Below are 5,622 nucleotides of genomic sequence, written 5' to 3' on the forward strand. Positions count from 1 at the left end.
CTTGAGAGTTTAAAAACTTCTAACCTTCCAGAATAACCAGTGTAATTAGGCCACTTTTCTACTTTTCTCTTTTTATTCCCCCTTCAGGTTTTTATTATGTTTTGGGTTTTTGCATTTATATGTGAAATGAAATTAATTTAAGTAGGACCTTAGTAACAGAGAATTCTAAAATGTCAGTGAGCCAATAAATGTTACCAGGTATAACTTCTGCCTCTGCCTCTGTCTATCTTATGATTGACATGGTTTATGAGTTAAAATGTAAGTACTTTCTTCAAACCAAATTATATAGCTTCTTCTGCATGATCTTCTCAAAGAGAGTAAATACCATGAGAGAAAAAACTAAATACATTTTCCCCCAAAGAGTGCTTCTGTCACATATTGTAGTCTGTGGCCAGTGGTGACACACTTAGCATTGAGGTGCAAAGGCCCCCACAGCAGGCCTGAGCAGAGAGAGGAAAAACCTTAGCAACTGCTTACAGAGTAGATGGAACAGCTGATTAGAAAAAGTAACCAGCAAAATGTAAAGAGAATTTGCGTTGTCGTCTAAAAACAAGCTGTGAGAAACAACTGTGAAGTCGAATGATTTTATATATTTGGCTTATTATAGAATGACACTTTCAAAGCATAGAGTGGACATGAGCTATATTTTGAAGATGATCGTGTATGATCTGGGATTGGAATGCTGTTTGAAGGCATGGTAGATAGATCACTTTGTTGGATTAAACAGACTCAAGTCACTAAAGAAATAGAATACCTCAGAATTCCATATAATCCTTTCCTCTAAAGATCTCCCGAAACTGATAGGAATATTGTCCCTTTTCTGAATTTTTCTGCTTTTTATTAGCATATATTAATTATGCATAATGGTTTTCATTATGTTTTCATATGCGTATAATGTATTTTGATCCTGTCCAACCCTGTCATTCTCTTGTCTCTCTCCTACTGCCACTTTCTCCATTCCTCCTCCCAACTTGTCCCTCCTCTAGTTTCTTGCCTACTTTATTATTTATTTATGTATTTATTTTGGTGACCCAAGGAATTTTGTTAGGGTTGCTTATAGGACCATGGGTGAGACGTTATTTTCAGGCGAATAAGCACCTTACCAGTGGCCACACGCTGAAAAGAACGTCTCTCCTTCCCCTAGCAACCATCAACTATCTATAAAGTGGGTCCTCATGAGTCCCTCCTTCCTATCCATGATTAACTCTCTTTAGATCCTTGTGGCAGGCGAATCCTCATGAGTTCCCCCTTCCCAGCAATCAACTATCTATAGATTCTCCCAGAAAGGTGGATCCTCATGAGGCCCTCCTCCCTACCCACCATTAACTGTCTATAAGTGCTCAGAGAGGGATGGGGAATACTGTCCCATTTTAAATATTCTTAGAGAATGAGCTTTGTATATAAGGGCAACCTAGCTTTGCCCAGACTTATTTTATTGATGGTCAGTTAAGAAACTGTCATCTTGGGGTTGGAGAGGCAGCTCAGTGGTTAAGAGCACTGGCTGTTCTTGCAGAGGAATCAGGTTTGGCTCCCAGCTCCCACACCGCAACTAAGAACCATCCATAACTCAGTTCCAGGGGATATCATGCCCTCTTCTGCCCTCCATGGGCATTGCAGACACATGGTGCATTCACATGCAGGAAAAACACTCATACAAATAAATGATAAATAAAAAAATTTTTTAATGAAACTAACACAGCCAGGTGTGGTGGCACACACCTTTAATCCCAGCACTTGGGAGGCAGAGGCAGGCAGATCTCTGAGTTCGAGGCCAGCCTGATGTACATAGCAAATTCCAGGCCAGTTGGGGCTACAGGGAGATCCTGTTTCAAAAAGATTTAAAAAAAAAAATGAAATTGACATCTTCCCAGGCATGGTAGTACATGCCTTTAATTGGTACACAGAATCCCCACACTTGGGAGGCAGAGGCAGGCAGATTTTTGTGTCTGAGCCCAGCCTGGTCTACATAGCCAGTTTCAGGACAGCCAGGGTTACATAATGAGACCCTGTCTCAAAAGTTAAACAAAAACCCCCAAAACAAGCAACTGATGTCCTCCGTCCTCCTTTCCTTGCCATTTTCTGAGAGACCCCCAGGTTAATTTTGTTGACATTTTGAAACATAGTCTTATGTAACCCAGCCTGGCCACAGATTCGTGTGTAGCTGAGGATGTTTGAAATTCTGATCCTCCTGCCTCTACCCCCCAAGTGCCGTGACTATAGGCGTGGATCACCCTGCCTGGTTTTATGTAGTGCTGAGGGTTGAACCCAAGGCTTTGTAGTCACTGGGCAAGCACTCTGCCAACTGAGTTACATCCCCAGCCCTTGGTGATCACTTTGCTAGAACCTTGACGGTGTTCCTGCACTGCCCTCTTCTTTGCACTCTTGCTGTGTAGACGTGTCAGCCACCTGAATTTGGTTTTGATTGACCACAGGATTTTTATCTTTACCTTCAATAATCTGCAGTTTCACCTACTGCGTACATGTAAACTTCCTTTTATTTATCCTGCTTATAAAACATTGTGATTGTTCAACTTGAGGACCTCTATTTTTCATCAGCTCTGAGAAATTCCCATCCATTAACATAGTGCATTGCCTTTCTCCTATTCTCTCAGAAATCCCGACTAGATGCATGTAGATGATCTCACTTTGACTTACATACCATTTAACCCATCTGGATTCTGAGTACTGGATTCTGAGTCATAACTTCAACTCTGATTTCTGCTTTTAAATTCTCCTTTCCACTGCGTCTAGTCTTGTTTTATACATTTACTGAGGTATTTATTATAATTTTCCTGTAACATTTTTCTTTGCTCTCTTTATTTCTCTTTCTCATTTACCTATTCATGCCACAACATGCACATGGAAGTCAGAGGACAACTTAGAGGAGCTGGTTCTCCTCTTCTACCATGTAGATTCCAAGCATTAGGCTTGACAAGTACCTCTTCCCACTGAGCGACCTCCCCTGCCCTACTCATGGATTTTTGTAGTCCCTTCTTTGTCAAACTTTCAATTCTCTTTTCATTTACTTGCTATATTCAGAATATTCGTTTTATATTCTATGTTAATTCCTGCAGGTCTCACTCTCTTGCTGACTTTTTGCTCACTCCTCTTCAGTAAAGGTACTGTTCACTGTTGCACTTGTGGCTACTGCTTTTGAGTGTTAGGTTTTAGATTGGGGTTGGGGGTCGTTCAAGAGGACACTGAGATGCATTATTGGGAGTAAGGAGTTTATTAGAAGAGTCATTAACACAATGGACAGACAGAAGCAGCAGCCTGGCCAGAGCACTGAGGAAAGTTTAGGCCCCAGCACCAGAGACAGAGAGAAATCAAAGCTCATGTGGCAGAAGTGGAAATCTGTTCTTTTACCTATCTGGAGAGGTTTCACAGATGGAGCCTTCAGCCAGGTCCTCTGAATCACCAGGAAGGGTGTGGGGAGCAGAAAGTGTGGCTTTAATATATACTTACTTCCCAGGTGAGATCTCTTGGCACCTGGCCTTCTGTTAACTAGAGACTCACGGTGGCTCAGTAGGTATCTGTTGCTTTCCATGGGAGAAAGCTGCTGTAGATGTGGTACAAACAGAAGCTAGATGCTAACATTCTGTTCTTACAGTGAGCTCATAATCAATGGAACTTTATGTGTAGGATTGTTGTGTATTTGTTGTGTTTGTCTTTGAAACTGAGTTGGGAGTACATTCTCTAGCATATAAATTTGCTTTCACTAAACTATGAGAGCACATCAATCTAGAATCATAGTGTGCTGGATAGCTTTAGTGTCAACTTGACACACCTGGGTTGAGGGATCCTCAATTGGGGAATTGCCTCCATCGGACTTGCCTGTGGCCATGTCTGTGGGGCATCTTCTTGATTATTGAGTGATGTGGGAGGGCCCAGCCCACTGTCGGTGGTGCCACCACTGGGCAGGTGGTCCTGTGTTACATAAGAAAGCAGGTTGAGCAGGGGCCAGGGGAGCAAGCCAGTAAGCAGCGTTCCTCCATGGCCTGTGCTCCAGCTCCTGCCTCCAGGTTCCTACCCTGAGTTCCTACCTTGGGCTCCATGATGAACTGTGACCCAGGAGATGTAAGACAAATAAACCCTTTCCTCCCCAAGCTGGTAGTGGTCAGAGTTTTTGTCACAGCATGAAGACACAAACCAGAACACATAGTAAAATAACTGGCTTTGAGGTGTTTAGACCACAGTCCTTGATTGGTTCTCTGTTGCTGTGATAAAATACCATGACCAAAACCAATCTGAGGAGGAAAGGATTTGTTTGGCTTATATGTCCTAATCAGTCCATTCCCCATCAAAGGAAGCCAAGGCAAGAACTCAAGGCAGGAACCTAAGCAAGAAGTAGAGAGCACAGAAGAATACTCCTTACTGGCTTGCTTCCCCTGGCTTGCTCAACTTTCTCATACAGCCCAGGCCCACCTGCCCAGGGATGGCATCACTCACAGTGGGCAGGCCTCTCATACATCAAATAGCAATTAAGAAAATGCCTCAAGCCTGGTGTGGTGGTGCACACCTTTAATCCCAGCACTAGGGAGGCAGAGGCAGGCGGATCTCTGTGAGTTCAAGGCCAGCCTGATGTACATAGTGAGTTCCAGGATAGCTAGGGCTACAGGGAGACACTGTCTCAAAAAGACCATAAAAAGGGGGGGGGGGGTACTCACAGGGACTGGAGAGATGGCTCAGAAGCTAAGAGCACTGGCTGTACTTACAGAGGATCCAGATTTAAATCCCAGGACCTCCATGGTGGCTAACAACTGTCTGTAACTCCAGTTCCAGGGGAATCCAATACCCTTTTCTGACCTCCACAAGCATTGTATGACATGGGTGCACATGCATGCAGGCAGTACACTTATACACATGAAAGTATTTTTATTGTTTTTTTGTGTACAGAACATCTCAAACAATCTTAATCATCTTTATATCCCCATCCCCACTGGCACCCACCCATAGCCCCCTGCCACTGGACCCTGTATACTCTGTTATCCCTCTTACTGCCCACTGTGTTTTCAGTGCCCCCAGCCTTTCCCCAGTGCAGGTCTACCCACTGAGTCTAGTCACCCTATCTAGAGTCCCTTGTTTTAGGAAGATCAGCTCTTCTTCATCTAGCAGCAATCATTTGCCAACATTCCTTTATCTAAGATTGGGGTCTGCTGTTCATTTTCCCAGTTCTATGCTAGGTTACTGTCTGCTTGAGTTTGCATGGGACTTGTATATGCTAACACCTATGCATAGGCTTGTATGAGCAGGTTCCCAGGAGCCTGTAGGACTGTTTCCATATGGTCATGTACCCCCTCTCCCTGGCTCTTACAATCTCTCTGCTCCCTCTTCCTCAATGGTCCCTGAGCCTTGGGTGGATGAAGTTTAATAAAGGGGTCCTCTCCAAGGACCATTATTTAGCAGACTCTTGATCTCGACACTTTGGCCATTTGTGACCTTTTTTAAAAATTATTTAATAACCACATGATTAGAAGCATTTCATTACAGCATTAACATATTAAATAACAATTTCCAGAGCAAAGATGCATCTCTTTCAAAATTGGCCATAAATTTTTAGGTTTACAGTTGAATTAATACAGTTATACAATATTGTACTCAGTATAAACCCTTTAAGACATA

The sequence above is a fragment of the Nannospalax galili genome, unplaced genomic scaffold (assembly GCF_000622305.1).
Source record: "Nannospalax galili isolate Female #2095 unplaced genomic scaffold, S.galili_v1.0 scaffold1078, whole genome shotgun sequence".
NCBI lineage: Eukaryota > Metazoa > Chordata > Mammalia > Rodentia > Spalacidae > Nannospalax > Nannospalax galili.